At 36.6% G+C, this 24,940-nt stretch overlaps 1 long non-coding RNA gene across 1 annotated transcript; it reads left to right on the top strand.

Annotated features, from left to right (window-relative positions):
- The first annotated feature begins 14,206 nt into the window (after nucleotides 1-14,206).
- On the top strand, nucleotides 14,207-23,279 carry LOC114055157. The gene is made up of 3 exons (XR_003570668.1): nucleotides 14,207-14,239; nucleotides 22,672-22,746; nucleotides 22,878-23,279. It is a non-coding gene; the product is annotated as an uncharacterized LOC114055157 (long non-coding RNA).
- The last annotated feature ends 1,661 nt before the right edge of the window (nucleotides 23,280-24,940 follow it).

The following is a 24,940-nucleotide window of genomic DNA, read 5'->3' as shown; positions in this document are numbered from 1 at the left end:
AAGAACACACATACAAAATGGATTTTAAAATATTTGGAAAGCCGAAAAAACAAACACTGAAAAAAATAAGGGGTTTTTATATGAATGGATGTAAAGGAATGTAAAGCTTGTGTACTTCTTAATTGAAATCACAAATAGTTAATAATATTTCAGCTTTCTCAGTTAAAACTTTAACAACTGTATGTTTTGGCTATAATAAAAACAATTCCTATATTTTTTGTTATGATCACAGCTGTCAGAGTAAAATTTGATTGTAATCTGTTACTGGTGTTTGAGAAGATGGCCATGCTTAAGGGTATTTTCTAAATCATAAACTGGCTAAAGTGTGTCAAAGTTCATGGACTAAAAATACAGTAAATACCTCAACAAGTTCTTATATTTTAATATAGAGACAATGGTAAAGAGATTCACAGATTACCTTACTCCAAAACAGAGGTTTGAGTTTTTATAAGTGTTAGCAACTAGCAGGCTTGCATAACTGACTGTACTTTGGAGGTTATCTGTATGCAAACAACACCAGTAATATTTCATGTTTTCTTGTATAGCCTGTGAGGGAAAGTTTTCTAGCTAACATGTCTTTCTTTAGATCAGCAACATGCTATGGCACGTAAAGGCAGCCTGGTGGTTGCAACACTGTTAGTCATTTTTAGAACACAACAGTTTGGATTTAAAATCGTATCTATAACAGTAATGGATAATACGCATGGAAAGCAACAATAATAAAATGAAGACATACTCCAGACATCTGATCTTTACTAAATCCCCCTCTCTAGCCCCCCAAAAATTAAAAGCCTAGTATTTTAAATTACTTTTTTCTCTTTTTTTTAAATTGTTTTATTATAACTGTTCTTACTATGATTATATTATTAGTTGACATCATAATAACTTATCTCAAGTCCCATATCCTTATAAGCTAAAAAGCTAACTTAAAGTGACATTTAAGCCCTGCTCACCTATACTGCCTATATTTTAATGAAAGCTTAGTAAAATGAGGATAGTTTTTACAAAATACCAGAATTTATTGAAAGGGACTTATAACCACTCTTGAAGATTCAGTATTATTTTTTTCCTAGATTAGCTAGTTCATTCCAAATCAATGAATAAAGATAAAAAAAAACAATTGGAAACTAAAAAATTGAAAGTAGGGTTTTTTCACTAAAAAGGTAGTTATGAAGCAGATATGACAAGCTGAATTCTGCTAGATTTAAAATCTTGAATTAAACAGAATAGGCACAGCTTTTTGTTTTAATAAAGCATTGTCCTTTCAGTTATAAACTCTAATAACTCTCTTTTTTTGCACATTTATATTTAATTAATTTTTATTCAAATAGTAGTTTAATGATGTTTTTTATTTTATTTTCATCTTAATGTAATTCAACACAGAGTAAGAACTAAACACAACTTCAGAAAATTATAAGCATTAGAATTCACTGATAATATAAAATACAGACATATTTTTTAAAAAATTGTTAGGTTGTTTTTAGTATGTCTGTACCTATTTGAAGGAAAAACGTACCAGAATTTGTTAAAGTTTATATGCAGCTGTTCAACAGTTTAGCAACAAACCCTAATGTTTCCTTTGTCAAGGTAACGGGGAACAAAAACTAAAACTAAAAAAGGTAATGAGTGAATCAAAAATTATTTCTGTTCACTAATCTGTGGGTAAAGTAGATGGTTTAAACTACTTAGACTAAGTCAGTCCCTGCTGGGTTCTATCTACTGGTGTTGTTTCACTATGATAGTGACACATATTTCAGCCTCTGTTAGGAAAATCCCAGATATCCCTCTTGGCATATATAAAATAGTGTGTTATGTTGCTCATTTTTTACTACTTTATTTCATCTGGTAGATTTTATATATATATATATATATATATATATATATATATATATATATATAATTCTGTTAAGTCTTAGTTTTTCAACAAATACAATTTGAATTCCATAAAGTGGCAGAACATCCTGCTACATATCACATTCAAATAATTCAAATTTCAGCAATCAGCCAAATACCTCTTTGAGGACTTTTTATGCTTATTTGCAAGGCTCTATACAGAGACAACATTGCTTAGAGAAGGATATATGTGAGCAGCAGGATAGCTGTCCTCAACTGTGATTAAAATCAGTTCCTGAGAATGAATTAATCCTTGGGCTTAAGACATCTGAAATGAAAGCTACGGTGTACGCTGCCTGTTTTCCTGTATGGTATTTTCTTTGCCGGGTTTCTATAATGGAAAGAAACCAGTTTCATTTAGTGAAATGAATAGCCTGGATTTCTCTGAAAAGCTATGTTTGGATTATACTTTTGCAAAACTTGGATTATACTTTTTTATTTCAAACGAACCACACCCAATACTGAAGGCACAAAAGCTCTTTTTACCTTCACCCAAGGTAAAGCACTTTATCGAGCGCTGTTTGCTCTTATTGTCATATGGGAATATGAAGAGATATAGCAATATCTGTAAGTAATTTTTACAATAGAGAAAACAGAGATTTCCCAGATGATGACTCAGCAAAGACCTTAAATTTAAAAGATTTAGTATACTTTCAGACTGGAACATAGAGGAACTGGAGTCCAAATGAAATTTTATTAATATAAAAATTAACCTCCTTGGCAGCCCCACCCAGCTTTATACTGCCTATCTGTATTCTGTGAATGCAGGGGGAATTACTCCATGTAAGTAAAGTGGAATAGAATGGACTTCGGTTTTATGCAGTGTCTTTCATATGTGTGTCTTCAGCTAATGGCATCTAAATATGCAAGTGAGAGCATCATCTGACATCTTTTGCTAGTCTTCTAAAGAACTTGCCTGCAAGCATTTCTCATTGTGTCACTTATATGCAGTTTTATTAAATAAAGGAAATGTAATGGCCTGCTGACCATTTTACTTCTGTACATGTCAAAAAAGATGTATTATATTAATTAAATGGTACTTGCTGAGCCCAGTTACTACCTGTATTTTTGAGCTGATGTAAAGGTATATGAACAACATGGAAGAACCAAATGATAAATACTGAGATATTTAGTTCATTTTAATTAATATAATTGGAGGATTTACTATTATATCAACTACGTCTTTGTTTTTTATATGAGTCTCTGTTACAAAGGAAATCAGCTCCAATCTCTCCATCAGTATCAAGATAACTCATCCTAGTGTCATGTGACAAAGTGCCTTAATATTGATTAACTTGTCCCAGGAAATAGATGAAATTCCCCTTAAAAGAAAAAAAATAAAGTAAAATAAATTTAAATTAAATTAAATTAAATTAAAAAAACCCTGCCTTCTCCCTACCCTGCTAGTTTCCAGATTTTTTTCCCCTGGAACACACCAAGATGTGACACCTAAATTCTTGTCCTTACAGCATGTTTGTGATATCCAGTTTATCCAACTGAATGCTCAGGCCCATGTCTGGATGACTTTTGAACTTCTGCAGGTATGGAGATCACACAGGTTCCTCAGACAACCTATCAGTGCTCAGCCACCACCAAAATGAAAACATACTTTGAGAACCTCTCACGTTTCAGTTTGCAACTGTTCCCTCATGAATTCATGTAACAGGTAAAGTAGAAGGCGTGAACTTATGCTTCCCTAATGGGACTACATTTCTTAATTTAAATTATACTCCAATGTTGCTGTTGCAACTGCAAAGACACTGAATCCAAAGCACATGATGCTTGATTTGGTACAGATCTCCTCAGTGCAGAGATCTGAAAGCTTATAGAGAAACTTGCAGTGAGTGAGAGATTTTTGGAAAACAGGTTAACTAAACATTTTAAATCCTTAACAATAAATTTAAAATATTTTGAATGTTTCTTTTCAAATTTGCTTTTCAACAGATAGTAGATCACAAGGAAGGGACTACCTTTTTGGCCAGCTTTTCAAATTCTTAGCTTTATCAAATGTTGTAGAATTGGGCAATCTAATCAAGACCTATATTTATCAGGGGAGAGCATTCAGCTAACTGCATCTGAAGTCATCAAAAAACACGTTTGTTTAGAAAACATCAGGAAGCAGAGAAGGGAGGTTGGCCCTCAGGCAGGGGAACAAGGGCACAGGGGACACAGAGGGCACAGAAGACACAAGGCCAGTGGGCAGGCACTGAGAAGCGAGGCAAGGGACATGGGCTGGGGTGGAGGGTTGAGCTTGCAGCAGCCACTAAACATGGGAGGAGTCCCCCTCGCAGCCCGTTCCCACTCATATCTCTGCAGTCCCAGGAACCCAAGACCTATAGCTGATCAGGGATCAGGGTCCAGTAGAAAACTTAGAGATGAATTTTACTTATAGTAAGAATAGAGAAATTAATGACTAACCGAAATGTCTCATGATGTCACTCACAACCTTTTTCTCTTCCTGGCAGAATTATGCTGAATTCACGAAGGTTTGCTGTAAGTTTTGTTTACAAAATCTGGAATTGGAAATCTCTGCATAAGAGATACAACAAGAAAAATTAGCAAGAAGGTGACACAGTAGGCTGCTGACTGAGAGTAACATATAGGGGTCCGTCCTTATATCTGTTTGTCTTTGTGTTTTATTCCTATTGACCACATTCAAAGGTCTGTCGCCTCTCTGGTATGGTACTTAGACTAGAAATACGACTTCTGCTTTCAGATGGTGCCTACCTTTCCTTCCTATGCAGGGAAAATACTCCATATGAATTACATACATAAAAACATACATATATAATGTATTTTTTAATGACTACATATCCTCACTGATATGGACTTTTCTGAAGAACAGTACTATAAAACTCCATGAAACAGTAGCACCCTTAGTTTAGAGACACATGAAGACCATCACTGGCAAAGTACACATTTTGCCTTACATTAAAATAGCTGTGAGAGAGAAAAGGTAAATTTGGAGTTGTATTTATATTTTCTCCCTTCAGAAATAATGAGTAAGTGATCAATAACTCAAAAATTACATACACAGAGGAAATATTTTTTATACTTTGCTTATGAACTTTTGAAACTACCACAACACATGAATTGATTCCTAGATCCTAAGAGGATTCTAAAAGTATTAGTCATGTATATCAACAATGAATACATCCAGAAGTGTAATAAACCAAATATGAAGGCAGCAATAAATAGTAATTATAAAACCCAGCCATTTTCACCCAGGTCACCTAACCTTTCAAACATCAACTTTCTGGCAAACAGGTCTCAGAATTATTTTAAATGCAAAGATAACAATGCCTTTATGCATACTAATAAGCTTTGAAAAATTGTTTCCAGACTAGAGTATTATAGTAATAAGCTAGTTTATTAAGTGAGTATGCTCTCTTCAGGCAGTTCATCTCATCTGCATTTTAATCTTCCATTTGATTGTTCTATTAATACAGTAAATGTATTAGCCAGAATTCTAGACTAGAAGATAATTTCAGAATATTTAATTCAATAAATAAAGGCAATAGAATATAAAGAGTAGAATAGTAAAACTAGATGTTAAGAAAACTGCTTTGGTTAAACTAAGAAAATATAGACTTTGAAGAACAGTGGTAATTATTATACCTGGCTCTTGCATGGTCTTTTCAACAAGTGGGTCACAAAGCACTATGCAAAGGAAGTCAGCATAATTATGTTTGCTTTTCAGATAAACAAAGTGGCTCAGAATAAAACATGACTGAGCCCTTTAGACAAGGGAAATCTTCTCTGGGAGCAGAGGGACAATTATGCTGGAATCCTTATGACATATGCATTAAATCACACTACTCATGGAGAACAGCTATGGAAATCTGATGAACAAGCCATGGCTTGTCTCACACATTTTTTAGTACTGAGTGAGAACTGTTCCCATTAGCTTCCCATAGTCTTTCTGCACCATAATCATAAGGTAAAGGCTCTTTGAGGGACATCAGGAAGGCACTTCCTAAGAACAGCTCTTCACCAGATTTTGGGGAAGGGTTATAAATTACTAAGTCAAACATACCAATTGTCTATATGCCCAGGACGCAACTCTCTCCTCTTGGCAAGGCCTGCACTTCTCCCCCCTTAACCACAAACTGCATGTTTCTTCCAGAAAACTCTGTATTATAGTAGCACTAGCTGACCAATCACTGGGAAAATTATTTTCATGTCGTCACTCTAACCACAGTTGAGTAACAATACTGTGTTTTTCTGTCATCTAATCAACTTTTACCTTCTAGGAGATCAAAAGGGCCCTTCTCAGTCATCCCAGCAACAAATACCAACTTGTTAGAAAAGCACTGGTCCAGAGTGATATTCCTTGCTTATCTTATCACATCTGAGGCAGCTGAAGCAGTTGTTCCTCTCTTGACACTAAAAGAGAAAATAGTAAGATTTTAAGGAACATTCACTGAAGAAACTACCTTTTCCAGTGACTTAAAAAGTTAATCATGAAGTAATATATAGATAAGTTGTGGTAAATTCATATACCATAACAAAGGCATATAATCCATTTCAATTAGCTCTGCATGGATACAGAAAGCAAACAAAAACAAATGTAAAAGAAGAAGAGTAGATAGGCAAAAGGAGAAATAATTGTTGTTTTAGGGAAATAATGACAGAGAAATTGTCTATGACGGCAGAAATCTTACTCTGCTGACGAGTTCATATTCTCCTATTCTAGCACTGATACTTGCTATATACAATTTTATGCATTATTTTATGATAAAGACCACAACAATTAAACCAGCTAGTATTAAATTGCACATGGAACACAATTCGTTTAGGAAAACTGTCTGGCATGTTAATTGTAATGTAATTTAATGTGAGGGCTATTGCTGTATTTAATGCTTTAAGAATGGGAAAGAGAACCAAGCCCTCAGAAACACCCAGCTCTCTAAACCAAGGGTTCTCAATGGAATTCAGGCTAGCTGTACACATTGTCATGGCTCAACCACAGTGTGTATCTTGGTCAGGTTTAGTAACACTGCATGACTACCTCGCTGATAAGCAGGTAGCCTGATAATGCATTTCTTATTATAAGGCCACTTAAACAGATAATAATGAGATAATATGTTGTCTGATTTGATTAATTTTTCTTCAAAAAAAAATAATTTTCCCTTTTATTTTCAACCTCTCAACTTCATAAAGTAATTCTTCATATGCAAAGTGTTTCAGTAATATTGAAATATTTTTTTCTGCCTTGGACTTCAAAAAAAACTAAGGCTATTAGGTGCCCAGTCTACTTTAGCCAATTCTGAAGCACTCAGATACAATCTTTGACAAGTTAAACCCAGAATAGCCTGCAAAATTAATTGAAATTACTGGAAAAAATATTTGAAGTCATCATTCACCAGTTGCTAGAGCAGAGTATTTGTATACGAGGATGTCACTACCTTTTTGTTTTGTGTGAAAACACATTTTATTTACGTGACTTTAGCCTGTTACATTATGACAAATTTCTTGCTCTTGACAAAAAAAGTCACTTCATGACAAAACCATATCTTTAGTCACTGTTGACAAAATGGCGAGAGATTCCACTTGGAATTCCATTTTAAGTAGACATAGTAAACTAGAGAATTGTTGCTCATTGTCATTCTTGACTTTCTTCAAGGCTTCAGGGAATACATTTATTCATAATCATCCGCTGTTAATAGGATATTAGTGCCTCATTTTCTCAAATGTGCATACTCTGTCCCTGCTTTCACAGTGTTTTCCTGCAGTCCTATGCAGTTGCAACATACAGCATCTCACCAGCTACCATACCACAGAAATAAATAGTCTTCCAGTGCAGCAGTGCCATCAAAAGTCAAATTCAGCTAAGCCTTAGAGCAACCTTTGAATTCCTGGAATGATTTTTCAACAGCAAATTGATGTGCATGCCTTTTTGGCACTCAGTAAGTCTGAAATTTCTTTTAGGCTATAAATTTATTGGTTTAGTTTAAACATATGACACCTCTGAAATGGATGTAATCATGATGAGGGAAAAAAGTTGCATGAGGCATTCTTATTATTTGTGGTAGACAAAGAGCATGGGTTATATACTAATGAACAATAATTAATATGGTTAGGTACAGACTTGACAAGAAAACCAAGGCATCTCTGATACTACTGTTGTGTAGATCACTGTGCTGACCTTTTTTCCTAGAGCCTTGCCATTTTCTGTGCAATAGCTGGTTTCTCCTTTCCTCCCTGATTCCTACCTGAAAACTGGAGTGATCCTACTGCTATCAACTCAATGCTCCTGCAGCAAAGACTAGATTTTTGCACTCCTTTTTCATGTACTTTTTCTTCCCTAGCCAGTAGTGCTTCTCTTTCCCTGACAGCAACAAACGTGAAGTGGGTGAAGGGGCCCTGTGAGAGAAAGAGAAGTGCTGAGATGTAGCCACAACTTGTATCTTTGATATTAGAAACTTTTACCTTTAAGGACTTCAACAGAACACAGTCTTCACCACAACAAATACCAAGGTGTTAAAAAATAGGAATCCAAGGTGATGTTCCCAAATAAAGCCTTAATAACTAGTATTTCCCGCTAAACCTCACATGAACTGAAGTAAACTCACTAGTCAGATGTTTCTTTTCTCTTTAAATATATATCATTTTATATATATATATAATATTCATTACAAAAAATTATCTTTTTAAAGATAAAAGGCAACCGGCATATTCAATATCCAAACTTAGCTATTCCTGAGTTTCAGTCTAATCTTAGACTTCACTGAATGATGAAGAAACAGCAGTGATAACAAAAAGTACTAAATAAATTAAATGCTTCTTGGTGAAGAAAAATATAAGCTATCTGTGAAAGACACTTAGTGCATATTTCTTAACTGGAAGTATCTGGACAAAAGCTCCACAATTCTTGTATCCAAGAACTTAGAAAACATGGATAAAATAGTTGTAATATCTGTAAATAGCTGCAAAAGAAACTGAGGGCTGAGGTCACTTGGCTTGTTCAGCCTGGAGAAGAGGAGACTGAGGGGAGACATTGCAGTCTACAAATTCCTCATGAGGGGAAGTAGAGGAGCAGGCTCTGGTCTTTTCTCTCTCTTGATCAGTGATATGACCCAAGAAAATGGCATGAAGCTGTATTAGGGGAAGGTTAGTTTTGATATTAGGAAAAGGTTCTTCACCTTTGATTGCTGGGCACTGGAACAGGCTCCCCAAGGAAGTGGTTACAGCACCAAGCCTGACTGAGTTCAAGAAGCATTTGGCCAATGCTCTCGGGCATATGGTGTGATTCTTGGGGTTGTCCGGTGCAAGGCCAGGAGCTGGACTTTGGCGGGTCCCTTCCTACTCAGGATATTCTGTGATTCTGTGATAAACAGTTGCAAGTATCCTCTTAAAGGCTACAAGCAGTGCTTGGTCTCTCTCCAGATGCATCTGCAGTTTGAGTGCTGAACTCCGTTAAGTCTTCCAGAATAATCTGTCTGGATCTCATACATAACAGCACATCCATACTTCATTCCCCAGTCTTCCCTTCACATGACAGTGAAAACAGATTTGTCAAGGGACTTGTTAAAGATATAAATGTACTTAAGTGTTGTTTGAAAGACCATACAGGAGTCCTAAACTTTATATAGGCTTCTTCTGCAAGGCACAGATAACTTGGACTTTAACAGGTCAAAACTCCTGTTGAGGATCAAAGAGCATGAAAAATTTCCATACAATCCTTGTTACTTTGTTGTGACGCATCCGAATAAATCCAATGGATTAGAAAAGCCACACAAAAATTCCCACAACAGGTATAATTCTAGCTTTAACTTTTTTAAGGACTTTAGTCATTCTCGATTCTTCCAGAAAGTCCTTTAGAAGCACTAGGCACTAAAGACCTGTAGAAGGACATGGAAACCAAAGCTGTCTTTTCCTATCTGTCTTAGTAAAGCCATTTCAGAAAAAAAATGGGGGATTTTTTGAAGGAGAGGTTGCAGCTGTCACTGATACACACAGTGGTATTTTCCCTTCAAGGCTGTTTTTGCTATTAATGTATCTAAAGTTATCTAGGTGATTATATAACCAAAAAGACTGTACCAAGGCTTTGGAGGTCTGCCACAAGGGAGCAAAGAAATGCATTTTCCAGAGATACATCAGGGCTAGCCACCTGAAATAGTACATTGTGCACAGAAGTCACAAGGTTAAACTGCCAGCATTTTTCCTTTCTTCTTTCTCCCTTTATTCCCCTCTTAATTTAAAGTGAAAAAGGTCAGTTTGAAATGGTTGCTAAACCCAAACCCAGATGCTAAATTTCCCTGACTAGAGTAGTTGGCAGACTTGAGCTACTGGCAGCCCTCACCACTTCTGGAGAGATAACTCCATAAATTCAAGGGTAAAACTGTACCTGTAATGTGGTAGCCTTTGTTTGTCCTGGATTATTCTTCATTCTCAGAAGAAAAAGATAGAAAAAAACTAAAAAGAGATTCTGAAAGCTTCCTTTGCTCTACCTGGCATATATTCGATTTTTCTTACTTAATATATTAACAATAAGTTATTCTAACATGAAAGAATATTAAATATATAAATATCTGTATCTCCCAAGAAATTGTGAGCACAACTTTAGTGCTGAATGGTGCCATATTCAGTTGGCAGACACTCACTAGTGGGTATCCCCAGGGCTCAGTATTTTTCCCAGTCCTGTTTAATATCCTTTTTGATGATAGAGGATTGAGTGTACCCTCACTAATTTTGCAGATGACACTAAGGTGGGTGGCACTGTTGTTCTGCTGGAGGACAGGAAGGCTCTGCAGAGCGATTTGGACAGAGTGGATCGACAGGCCAAGGCTGAGTGTATGAGGTTCAACAAGTCCAAGTGACAGGTCCTGGACTTGGGTCACAACAACCCTGTGCAGTGGTACATAACACCCCTTTAAAAGGATAGTCTACTCCACTCTATCCACTCACATCTTGAAAACATATCAGTTTGATTTCATGCTACATACAAATGGAGAAATTAATTTTTCTAAGAAAGAGGGGGTTTTCCTGTATTTTTGGCTATTTCTCTAATGAAGGAGGAAGCTCTGATAACACTGTTTATCCATATGTCAACTTTCTCCAAGGATTTTTTACTCCCTTGGCCAATTTCAATATATCTGACTGAGGCAGAAGTCTCCAGGAATGCAAAACAGAGAGAAGGTGGAGAACTGAATTAATGTCTTAAGGAAAAGGGAAGGGAACAGGAATGGGAAGGGAGGGCATGAGCTCTGTGAGTCTCCAGCTCATTGCAGGCAGGGCAGGCGGTGAGCATCACCCAGCAAGACCCCCTATAGCACAGATTCAGGCACAGGACCTGCAGCCGACAGTAAAGCTGTACAGGGAAAGCAACTTGGCAGGAAGGAGGAGAAATAATAACAGCAGTGGCAGAAAGTACAGCAAGAGGAGGTGTAGGTTTGCCGAGAAGAGTTGAAGGAGGACACAACAGGTGGCTGGGGTTATAAGAAAGGAAACAGTGGACAGGAGACAAATCCAAAGGAAGTCATTGATTCTGCTGCTCTCTGAAATGATTGGGCTTTTGGGAAGCTGAGGAGGGGACTCTCGAGCTGAATAGTCAATAGACAGGATGTTTGTCTATTAAGGAATTAACAGATGAGGATTAAGAACAAAGGAGGTTTACCACACAATTGAAAAGAATCTGGGACAAGTCTTACTGGATAGATTTTTCCTTGTCTGCAGAACATACTCATTATTCCACCGATGTTCTCTGCAGAAACAAACCAATTGCAGCCCCTTCTCAAGCACACATATAATTAATCTTTTCTTTTCCCAATTGCCTTCTTCTGTGATGAACAGAACTATCGCCTCTGGATAAAGAAGAGGGATTTTCTGAAATATGTCCTTGAGGTAATAAATGTCATCCTCTCCAAAAAGTAATCTCACCTCAAGATAACTAAATCTTTTTTCCATTTATCAAATATCAGAGAGATAACTATCCTTACTTGCTATTTAAATTCCTATGCAGAAATTGAATTCTCGCCTTACAAATAAAGATTTTTGCAATTATTTTCCCAAACACTAAGCAACATTCCTGTTAAAAAAATCAAAACAAAACAAAACAAAACAAAAAAACAGTGAGGCTTTAGTGGAATAGCGTAATCTGCAGACTGGGGGAACAAAGCCATTTGTGTCTGTATTCTATGCTCTAAAACCAACTCAGGTGTAATTTCCTTTTTTTGGGGGGGTGGAGGGGAGGAAGAATTTTCACATTAACTGAATGCTATTTAACAACAAATTTTAAATAGGGTTCTCAGGGCTGCCAAAATTCAGATAAAATAAAACAGGCTTATTTATAGCTCTGGTCTGCATTTTCATGTCATAGATGCACATATGTGAGGAATTTGCATCACATATACACTGTTCTGAAACAAAGATTTGATTCCACTACAAAACTCCACACAAAAAAAAATCGAAATGACTGGAGTTACAAAAACACTGTGGTTGTCTGAGCACCACAAATCCATCTTTCTGTGACAGGAAACAAAGAAAGAGAATTCTTTCCTTACTCTACAGTTAGTTGCTTTAGAGAAAACAGTGATAAATCATCTCTAATTCAACTGACATAAATCATTAAAAACAATCTACCTTCATTGTCTGAAGACTCAACAACAGTTTTGTTTCAGAAAATGCTGTCTCAGAAAAAACATAAATAAAAACTATGTGTGTTTCTGGCATATATTTGTCAATCCACTTTTCTTGAAAGCTATGAAAGAGTTCTTTGTTTTATTAAGAACAAAGCTTGATATAACTTCCTTCTTATAACCTTCTACAAAACAGAAACAATGACCACAGAATTTGTCATTTTTTTCTTCTTTATTCAGCTTTATTAGTGTTTAAGTTATCATTTTCAACCAATCCTTTTACAAATAAGGCAGCAACTGATGAAGGCACCATATGAATTGACCAAAATCCCCTTTATTTTTAATTCTCCATTCCTTCCCTTTTTCCCTCTTTTGTTTTAATTATCTCAGAGTCTGAAAAGAACATAAATTCTCCCCCATAAGTCACAAGTTCTTCACACAAGCCTGTTTTAGAGCTTGCAAAGGCTTGGGCTACTTAGGCCACACAGCATCTCATAACAAGGCAAGACTTTCCCAGAGGTAGACAAGAAAGCCTGGCTTTTCTGAATACGCCTGCACCTCATGTCCCCTGTTTTAAAATGATACTGTCATATTTTCTACTTAGTTGCATAACTGCATTTGAGAGAAAGTATTAAATTATTTCTATAATGATGATAACAGCTATACCAGTTACCTTACAGAGATTGTGAGATTATGTGGTAACAAAATAGATGTGACAAAGGACTCCAGGAAGGATGTTTCTTTCCTCATACACAGAGAGGGTCATAACTGTGTAGGTCTGACAGTAGGTCTGTATTCTATTTAAATTCTCTAACAGTTCTAAGGTGTGACTGGTATTTAATTTCATTTGAGCTAAAAAATAAGATGATTATACATATCTCATCAATAACATCTGTCTGATTCTTCAGGTGTGCTAAAATTGTGAGCTTTTTTCAGGCTTCTAGGACAGTTTTTAGTGGGTTTGTAGGTGGGCTTTTTTCTGTTTTGCATACATTACCGTTATCTCAAACAGCATATTTGCTTCATCTTTGAAGTTTCAGTCAGCTCCTGCAGCGATATCAGCAAGTGCTTATAATAAGCTTTTGGAAAACGTAATGAGTAGGATGATTTCTCTTCGGTTCTTCTTGGCTCAGTGCTAGAACACAACAATAGGATGTCATCAGAATAAAAGTTTGAATCAGGACGTCTCATTTGCTTCCTTTTATTAGTGTTTGGGGAGCAGAGGGTTGTTGTGACAGCTGGTCAGTAGTGATTCAATTATATGCTGCATTCTCTGGACTTCAGTTCGAGATGTCCTTTGGCAAGTGGAGCAACTGCTTGATGATAGATTTAATAGCTAGGATTTGATAGAGTATGCAAAGGACATGACTGATTTTGATAAATTTGTCATGCAGCATGCCTTTGAATCTGCACTACAAGCTGTGGAACATCTATTTCACCAAAGGCTCCCATTAAGTTTAGTTCTCCTCTCTCTTACATAGTGAAAGTGATCTGTAACACATGCACATACCGCTCAGCATGTGAAATTGTATAGGCCAAAATGAGAGGAAACCAAGGCCCATAGGGACTAAGGACTTAGAGATCAGTCTGTCCTGATGTAATGTCACTTTTTTAATGGTCACATCTCAAGAGAGGGAACTCGTAAAGGAGCATTTCTCTGAGAATGTCACATCATACCTGCAATTGCACAGGAAAAGTCACAAGGGACCCTCAAAACAGCTCCAGTAATATCACTGAGATCAGATGCCTTAGGATGTTTAGGGTGGGTGAGCTCTCCCATTTCTGTATCTGAATGCTGAACTGTACAGGAAAATAACTTTTTTCAGCCTTTAGAGTTCAAAGAAGCTTGTCTGAGAGGACTCTTACCCATCTCAGTCTTCTGAAAAATTAAAGCAATGGAATAAATCATAAGTTAAACTGATATCTGCAACAGACAAGAGATCTTGCTAATATGTTGCAGTCTAGGCTTATCATTAGCCTTTCACCGTCCCCCTGCAACAGTCATGTGAGTTGAAGAAAGAATGGCTACCAGGGGAACTTTCTCTGCAGAAAAATGCTTCATCCCACTTCCAATGCAACTAAGTCCAACTTGCATAGCTGGGAGACTCAAGCCTTGTGTATTCTGCCAGAGTTTCCTGAGAACTTTAAGACTGAATAAATATTTTGGATCAGAGTCCTTTACTATCTTTTTGGATACTTTTTACAAGGATCCTAGAAATCTACATTTTGACAAATATGACTCTCATATAGATTCTGATGGAAGTATGCTGTAAGCATTAGAAAAGCAAAATCGTTTCATTAAAAATCTTAAAGCAAGAGAAAACATCTTTACAGATCGTCAGGCTATGTGTGAAAAGACACAAAATTATTCTATTTTGCCTTTCTTTCAGGACAGAGGCAACTTAATGCTGTTATTATGCTTGGCAGTGTTACATGAAAGTAAATCTTCTCTTAATTCTTAGTTTTCCAGAGAAGAGAAATAATACAGAAGTTATAGTACAACTATAGTAACAAGTGTACTAAGTATACTGTACTATAGCTAGTGTAGCAACTGTAGAAAAAAGTACACTCATTTTTATTGTGTATAGCAATAACTACCTAAGACTGATAGATCATCCCTAGAGGTGTTTAAGGAAAGACTGAATGATATTTGATTCTGTGATTTTGAGATCTTTTTCTAACAGTATTAATGAATAATAAAATTTTATTTTACTATAGCATGATAAAGAGTTTAAGGGAAATAGGCATCACAGTGTTAGAAGGTTGCAAAAGAATTTTGGTACCATGAGCTCATAATTCTACTAGACAGATATTTGGAATATATCATTCTAAACTAATTGATACCTAAAGGTTACTTGCTCATTACAGTGAGATTTCTTGGGGAGGTTGAGAGAAAATTACTGTGTATTTTGATTAAATCCCACTCATTGGTTGTGTACTAACAGATAAACTTGAAAAATGGTAAATAACTAATACAACTGAATAAGTATGGTAAATTGTGATATCTAACGTACCTCATCTCAGCATTTTGTCAATTGTTTTTTAAATACACTTTATATGATTATGTCTTACGGCAGGAGTCAGGAGTATTTTTAGGAGGACATCTGCTAGAAAATTCCAGTTTTTCAAAACATTTTTTTCATATACAAATTTTAAGTTCTTGTCCCAAAATATTTCTAAAAGTCAGGATAGAAAAGGATATCACAGGGAAATCTAACTTCACTGTTGTGAAAATTCTAGTTTTCTTCTAAACAAATGCTCAGATTCTTTATTTTTGTTAAGCTTCTGCCTTTTCAGAATATTCAGTTTTACTGTTCTTACTTTCTTACATAAAATTACCTCTTTAGCTGTTGTACCTTAGTGTTACATTAATACAATCTTTCCTATATTCAGCTTTATATAACTTTGATTTTTCTATATAAGAAATTATTTCTCTGGAATGGTTAGAGTCTTATCAAAATGTCTCTTTAATCACTGCTATTTAGTTCATTATTTTCATATCACTCTGATGACTCCTCAGGGAAGGCAACACCTGTCAGATATTCACTTTTATAAAATGTACTTTTGTAATATTGCAGACATTAATTTTTAAAGTGAGACAATAGTGTTTCATCTCAGTATTTTCTGCTTTATAAGCAGAAGACTTCATCTAAAGTTTTGACTTCATCATACCTACTTTTGAACTACTGTCATATTGAAGAAAGGGTATGAAATGGTCAAGTGAAAACCAGAAATTCTCCAGTGGAATAATTATTTATAATAACTCTTTCAGTAATACAGGTCACATGCCTTCTTTAGGGAAATAATTCTTTTTAAAAATCTGTTTCATTTACTTGGGATCTGATTTAAATTTTAGCTAGAAGTTCGAAGGAATGTTTTTCAATGTACAAAACTTTGAGACCAAGTAATTTGCTTCACACCACATGGGTAATATGTTTCTCCTTTTAAATTTTGTGCTTAGGATGTTGTCAAAGGAAGTGAAGTGGCTGGAACTCACAGAATTGAAGTCATCAACACAGCCCTTGACCATACTATTGTGATACTTCAGAGCAGTGCCGCTTACAGGCATACTGTCTCAAGCAGTAAAAACAAGCACAAAAACTTCCTCAAAGGAGGTTGTATCAAATGTTCTCAGCAAAAAAGTTTAACTTCTAAGCACAGCTGATCTGCTAAAAAGAAATCAGTCTGCTTGCACCAGAAGCAGGGAGGGAGGAGCAGGTTTGCTTCTTCGCTGTTTCTGTACTTGCGGCTGTAATATCATAAATAGATCCAAGTGCTCTTGTATTCAATACTAAAGCCATAGTTTGAAAAGGACATGACCCCAAAATAATGTTCCACAGGATATGCACTTTGCAAGAAGTTTGTGCAATGAAAACCTTATATGTATCCATTCATCTGCTGATTCACACAACTGCTCAGTGACCATTATAGGTTCTTGCTTCTCCCTGCACAGACTGGCTTCTGAGGCAATCTGCTGGTGATGAGGCGGGCGGGAGCTACTGCTTATTTCTCTATATCTTTGTTTGGATGTTATGAGAGATAGGGTTCTCTGAATTTCTAGTACTTGGGAGAAATGTAACTACGTGGGCACACCACAGGTGGAGAAGAAGGTCAGATGATGAATTTTTCCCCTCTGATACATCACTAGATCTCAAGAAGTTAGGAACATTTTCTTGTGCTTAGAGTAGAGGGTGAGTATAATCTGTTTGCCCTCATAGTGCTACAGATCTGTCAAGCCTTAGGTATTCTCTCTCATTCTGATATATTTAGACTATAGCTTATACTCTCCAAATATCTTTTGCTCATGTATTGGCAGCACTGTTTCTTGGTCTCTGGGCCCTATAGTGTTATATATGATAAACTGACAAATACAGATACCGATACTTCATATTTTCTAGCTCTTTCCCAAGTACTAATGTTACATGAAGCTATGCTAATTTTTTGCCCATAAAATCTGTCTTATTCTCTTTAAAAATGAAAACTGAGATCCTTTTATGATTACAAGCACCCATTGAAATGGGGATTTAAGAAAAAAACCTTAACACTGTATCAGTGAAAATATAATCAGAGCCCTTCTTTGTCAAAGTTTCCAGTAGGACAATGGTAGCACTCTGTTGGGAAGCATTGTGGGGTTTTTACACTATCCTTGATGTTATGAAAAAACATGTTTCATGTTAAGGTTCTTAACCCATAGCACAACCTCAGCCCCCTGTGTTCTAGATCTCAGCTGATGATATATAAGTTACCCAAAACTTTAGGATGAGATCATTCTTCCATAATCACACACGACTGACAGTTATAGAATAAAGCATACTGTGCCTTCCAAGAACTACAGTTTTACCTTCCTACTCTCCCACTTTTTTGATAGGAGCAAGCCCAAAAATTAGGGCTTTCCCCTAAGTCTCCCTCCTTAATCTATTTCTTTTCCCCATAATTTACCTTCATGAGGCAGGAGTTGTGTGCTTACAGCCCTTCATCTTTGATACAGCAACATTCAGTTTTGCCTGTACTGTTGAGAAGACACAAGCCAAACCTGAAAAGCAGTAAGAGCTTGACAGATCTAGTTTGGATGCACAAGTAAAGCACTGTGGGAATGAGAGAGGACAACCACTTCAACAACTGCCCTTAGGACTTGGAGGAACTAGAGTAGGACTCCTCTGACTAAATACTCAGAAGAGTCTTCACCTAAGATCCCTCGTTGAACCAATACTGCATAATGTCCTGCCATGAAGACACACATTTAACTCTCTCTGTCTAGAAGTGCAAGCAGCTCCTGCTTGAAACAGCAACTATGCATTTTGTTATACACAGCTTTCACAATTTCAAATATTTCCAGGGGAGAAAGACTGCATGTGAAGCAGGTGAATGTACGTGAGTGCACAAGAAGGCTGTGACCCTGTGGGAGGTATAAATGAAACAGTCCTGCTGGAGACCTGTGACCCACAGGTCAGAGAGAGAGACCTACACTGGAGCAAGTTGTCCCAGATAGGACTTGTGATTCCAGTGAGGGATCCATTCTGGTGCTGCTGAATTTGTGACCCTAAGGGACCACAGAGAATGGAAGAACTGTTGCCCAAAGGTAACTCATGCTAGAGAAGTCCGTCAAGGACTGTCTCTCGCGAGGAGGAACCGCACAAGAAACAGGGGTGGACTCAAAAGCCATTACCCCTTGTATTTGTACTGAAGACCATGGTAGGACAAGTGTCCCCCTGCAGTCCATGGAGGACCCCACAGGGCCTGGGTAACCCCCAGCCTCCAGTCTTAGCCCAGGAGGGGATAAGCCCAGCCCTGAGGCCGACATAGAAGAGAGAGAGAGAGAGAGAGAAAGAAAGAAAGAAAGACAGTTCCAGCTGCAACGAATCAGAGTTGTCATCTTAGAGATAATAGAAAAGGAACTTTCAAGTGCTGCAAAATTATTTAGAAGACCTGTAGCTCTGGAAATGGAAAAGAGACTGCTTCTCCTCCTAAACCCTCATACAAGGGGGGAGGGGTACTTCTGTAAATACTTAGCACTTTTGCCTAGTTAGAATTGTTGTATATATAGTTCTTTAGTTTTTATTTTGCTAGAAATAAATCCCAGTATTATTCTCTCCACATCAGATCTCTTTTGTCTGCATAAACCTTCTCTCAACTTACAGCAATTGTGGGGGAGGGGGAGAGAAAATTGGCCCAAAGTAAACCCATGACAACATGTAACTTCAAAATTGCAGCCAAAGACTAGAATGCCTTCCCTAGTTCATCAAACATAAAATTCCAGACGATATCAAAGTAGGAAATGTAACAGTTACTTCAACATTTTCCAGCATAAAGACACTAGTCTTCTCTCATTTTATTTTTGTTTTTACATCATTTCATCAGGCAAAGTGTCAGTAGTATTCTTCTACCCAGTGGATTAGCTGTACTAGGTGAGACATTCATTCTACCATGACTGAGGTGAAATTATTATATTAACTGGAAGACAATCAAAACAAAAGAAAAACCCTCCAGTTATAGTTTCTGATTAAAAAAAAAAAAAAACCTTAGTTTTTAACAATAGGACTAATAGTGAGTGCCAATAACGTCTAAAGCAGTTTAAACACTTATATGCCTTACCACATTTGAAAACAGGACCTGGATATCTAGTTGACTCAAATATATTAGGAAATTGTATACAGGGTTAAGCTAGACAATGGTTCTATTTATTTATTTATTGTAATTGACATGCTTCTCAGAACCATTTTAAAATACATACCTCTTGGGTTTTGACTGAATATTTTATGTATAGTATTGTTGTGAGCCCATTGATCATTATTTTTGTTCTATTGCTCCCACCTGGAAAGAATGAGCCTGTAATTGAAAAGGCAAATTTAGCATTTATATTGGTAATAACAAAGTTTCATTGCCATTCTCCCTAAAAAGAATTTGAACATTATGGTGAACCATATCTCATTGATAAGTGAATGGAAGCGAAGTAAAGCTTTTTCATTACCAGGTCCCCATGAGCCAAGTCATTTTTTGTTGAGCAGAGCCTTCTATTATGCTGTAACAATTACTTTTCCTCCCAGATATGATAACTCTGAAGCGGTACCTGGGAGACACACATGATCTGCATTAGCAGGGGAGTAACACAGTGTTGGTTGATAAACTAATCTCATTTGCTGTGCACCTGATATTTTATTGTGGAGGTTTTTTTCTTCTAATGGTGAAAGCCACGGACTCTGAATTGAATAATTTAACTCAGCAGAATAAATTACTTAAATACAAGATTCAGTTTGAGATTATAAATTTCTTTTTGAAACTTCTGTTGGAAACATAATGCTTTAGCACTTTTTAGCTAGCTGGAGATTAGAGGACTTTGAATAGAGTCATGTAATGCCAGCAGGTTTGTATGTATGTTATTCTAGGACACCTTTTCAGACTAAAAACTTTCAGTAAGCTCCTGAATCACACTGTGATTAGAGGGATGGTATGGATAAATGCCACAGCAAGGCAGTGAAACTGTCTTCATTTGTCATAAATTACAACTAGCATTTGAAGATAAAACATGTGAAATACTAGCTGGAGGGTTCATTCTGAGAAATTATTAATATCATAAAGTGAACAAAATTACAGACTGCCGCAAAGTGGGTTTGCTAGTTTTCAGTACTCTGTGTGTAGAGTAAATGCATATGTATACCTAAAGTGGCAAAACAATCTAATCTGTACCTTTGGCTATGGACTTACAGAAGTATTTTCTGAAGTAGTATGGATTTTAAAATATCTTGTTGGTTAGTATTATACTTGAGTGTTTTTTGTTTGTTTGTTTGTTTGTTTTTACAAACCTGTACTTGTGGTTAATAAAACCACTTATTCTTACGTAAAGTAACAGTCCCTTTATGCAGTTGTGCCAGGGTACCCAGGTATCTTATGCATTCAGAATCAAGTAATACACATTGCAGGACATGTAGAAAAAGATTAAAAGTAAATTTAAAGCTTCTATGTGCTCATATTCAAACAAAAAATCCATACAGATTCCAGTACGAATCTCTGTTTTGCTGAGACATCCTCTATTTTCTTTGTTGTACGGGTAAAAGTGGGCCCCCTGACTTCAGACATTGATCAAAATGCCAATATATTTGATGTCAAAAATTTGTGCCCTGAATATTAAATAAAATGATCCTGACAAAGAAGGGAACAGAAGATTATACTTCTATACAACTCCATGGTTCTTTCCCCTGCAGAAAATTAATAAAAAAGAAAAATATGTTATACACACAGTGCTCATCTCTGATACCTTTATCTGCTCAAAGATGGACACAGTCTCTCACTAGTCATGTTTATCTAGCCTGCGGAACACCACTGTATTGAAGGGTGTGGAGGTAAAAACACTCAGATAAGTAACTGGAGACTTCTGGCCTCTTCCATATCCACTGAGTTGCTTCAGGCAACAGAGCTTTTATATCTGCTCATGGACGCTAAATGACGTCTTTGAATGCATCTGGTAGATACTCCGTTTATCTGCAGGAAATTTTTTTTTGTGTTATCCAGTTCATTCCTGCCTCACTTTCCTGAAGACTGAAGATACAAAGGACAAACGCTGAAATGCTGTTCATACGCCAGTATTCAAGCTATGCCATTTGTTGGCCATCTTCTCCATCCGCTGCCAGTTAGATTTTTACATACCTGGGTAACGCGGCTGCACACTGGAAAGCAGAGATGAGTTTTTTAAGAGCTTCCCACAAGTCTGCTTCCTTTCTGAATGCTTTGTGCTGACACATCCTGAAAACAGACACTCATATATCCCAAGGAGAAGTCAACAAAACCTATATGTGGCACCTTTTCTTAGCTTTGCCTCAGAGGGCACTGCATGCTGCCATGCTTCAGCTGTCCTTGCTGATTTTATGTCCCAGCTGGTTAGGGCTCGCCACTGCTCACAGGCACCTTTATGCATTTCAGTGCTGAGGCTCAGCAACAACCCTGCCGCTGAGGGTATCTACAGACTAATTGCTCTTTATTTGAGACTGTTAGGACCAGCAGCTCTTTTCAGCCTCCTCACTTTTTTCTATTCTAGGCAATCCAATCATTTTGACTCTCCAGTTTCACTTATAATTTTCAAAAAATATCATCCATTTCATACTCATTCTCCTCTGATAACTACCAAAAGAGGAAAGAACATTACCTGCGTTACAGCACTTGTAACTGCATACGAAGTGACTGTCCCAAGTAGGAAAGAATAAATCAATAGTTACGTGAAAAAAAAAAATACCTGTTAATCCTGATGCTATCTTGTGTCACCCTAGTCTGCCTTCTCCAGACTCTGTCTGCTCTAACTTTGGTACCAATGTAGTATGACAAGCAAGAACAGGCACTCTGACAATTGCACCAAATGTGATCTGAATATAGTTTGAAAATACCACTTGTGTTACCAGACCCCTCTAATAAAGGTTTAGGTGCTGATGATTGTTCTCTTTGCCCACTCTGGGTTTTAAAATGGAGTTACTGACATTCATACTCCTGTTTAGGAACTGTATGTTACTTGTAGTTGTCTAGGGAACACTGCTAAATCAGCCACTGTCGTCATACTCCATGTGCCACTCCCATCAAACTGTGTATACTAGAGGCTGATGCAACCCTTTATAGTTGGACTTATCCAGAAAGAACTCTTCTTTTTTGAAGAAACTCCTCTGTGGGTTGCTCTCCAGGTTTCCTGGGAAAAACCAAATTTCTTAATATCATTTAGGAATCACTGTGGCTTACCACGAGACACCAGGTGTGATGTCCCCTCTGCAAGTATGCACAGACATTCAGTATGCAAGTAAATGGATTAAAGATTAATTTATCCTTCCCTAAGAACTAGTGAAAATTCTCTGCAAACTCACAGAAAGACATATTAGCAATCTGTTTTCAGATGATAATTGCAATTAAACTTTATTTCACTTGCTTCAGGTAAAAATCATCATCAAGGAAAATTTAGACGGAAGCACCTTACCACCCAACAGTCTTTTAAGCACAGAAGCAGAATCCTACTGGAGAAGTTTGCACTATGAGAAAAGTGACGATATTAAATTGTTTCCAGGCAGGTAAAAGCCATCACATCTACAGATGCGGACAAAGGTACTAATGTCCATGTGATTTCCATAGTATTCCTAATTAGCTTGGAAGGCACACTAGACTGACAAGATGACTGCAAAAGAATAATTTTTCTACCCAAAGCATATAGTCTTTGGAAAAACTGTCCAGTTCCTGGTTTTCATCTGCCTTTAATAACTTATTGAGCTGTTTAAAAGTAAATCTGTGAACCAAATTTATTTCAAAACTAAAAAGTTAATTTTAAATATGATTTGATGAAACAAAGCTCCTCTGTCCATCTAAAGTTTCCAGTGAAATTCTCCCTTCTTACACAGATCACAAAATGAGGAACTTATAAATTAAAATAATACCATGAAGAACAGTATTTCTTAATGAACGACACTTATGTGATAGGAAGGTATGCTGAAAAATAGTTACAAATCAAGCCAATTAAGTGTTGCGAAGAAGTCTTAGGGTTACCTCCCAGACACAGGGCAGAGTGACTGTATACATTTTTGTAAAAAGGCTGCATATTAGAAGTGCCCTGCCTGGCGTGGTATCAGCTTTATGTGCTCTTGCATCTTATTTACTTGCTGTCTGATGGACATACTTCATACAGGTTCACTTGATGGTTATAAAACAGTATACACACTATGTTACTTTCATTTCAAATAATGTATTTCACTTCTGTTGTAAGGCAAGAAACTGTTTTTCATCCTATGACAATCTCAAACTTTCTTTCTAGCCCCAAAGCTCCCTTGCTAATGAAAGGCACTGAGTTGCAAAAGCTATTAAGAGGACTAAGTCTTTCTAGGCTACTGGGTCAGTTTTGACACTTAAAAAGATAATCCAGACAGATCCTCAAGGGGATTAAAGACGAAGCCAACAAGTTGATCCTCCTAGGGAAGGAAAATAACAGAACTCTTTCCAAAAGCAAAAAAATCTTCTTTTTGGAAGATTCTCTAAGAGGATAATCCTAGCTAACCCAAAATCTTAGTTTTTAAAGCACATCAAAAGAAAAGATCTACACTGAACTAGTGCTCTGCTTGAATGTATCAGTCCAGAAAGTCTAAGCTTGCAAACATATTAAATTACAGGAAGACTATGGCTAAATGTTAGTACTGAAGATGCTATCTGTAAATATGTACTCAGAGCGAATTCAGCATTCCAAGGAGCCATAAAATAGAGCTCTAATATTCTTACACCTCTTAAAAGCAGGTACGCTGGTTGTATAAAATACTGGAAAATAAAAAAGTTTTTTCTGCCAGCAGTGTGCAGCCTGCATTTGATTAGAGTTAAATCAATTTCTTTAAATAAGAACTGAAGCAGTGTCAATGGCACTGGTCCTTTCTGAGGGACTCCATTAGAAACCACATTAGTGAGTGAAGGAATAGAAGTACTGATGTGTATCACTCAACTCAGTGTGAATTGATACCACACCACAGACAAGCTGATGTCTTGACTTTTGTCACCTTGAAGTCTGCAAGTGGTCTAGGTTACACTTAGTTTCTGCTTACTGAATCTAATCTTATTTGCTTTACTTTCTTCAATAAACCTGTTCCTCAACGGGACAAGCAGGGAAAAATTATTGCATGTTAATGATGTTCCAAGCAGTCCTTTAAAGTCATTTAAAAAAAAAAAACAAACAAACTAATATGTCATAGAAAACATTGATTCAAGAAACTAATTTTCACAAATCAATTTCTCTTTGCTATTTTAGCATTAATCAATACTTAATAATGAAAACATGGAGTTTCAAATTTGTTTCTATTTTCAAATCATGGTACAATTTTATTCCCTATTGTAAAGAGCTGAAGCATTATTTTAAAATAAATAATCCAAAACATATTCTTCGTTTCTATATCTGTATTCACTAGTGCTGTGGATACAAACCCATATTTTTTCTTTTACAAGGTTTCTCATACAGTACCTTGCAGAGC

The sequence above is a fragment of the Empidonax traillii genome, unplaced genomic scaffold (assembly GCF_003031625.1).
Source record: "Empidonax traillii isolate 1590-97213 ecotype Southwest subspecies unplaced genomic scaffold, ASM303162v1 scaffold48:size2401408, whole genome shotgun sequence".
NCBI classification, from domain to species: domain Eukaryota; kingdom Metazoa; phylum Chordata; class Aves; order Passeriformes; family Tyrannidae; genus Empidonax; species Empidonax traillii.
The sequence above is the reverse complement of the archived record's forward strand: the minus strand, read 5'-3'. Positions and strand labels throughout refer to the sequence as shown.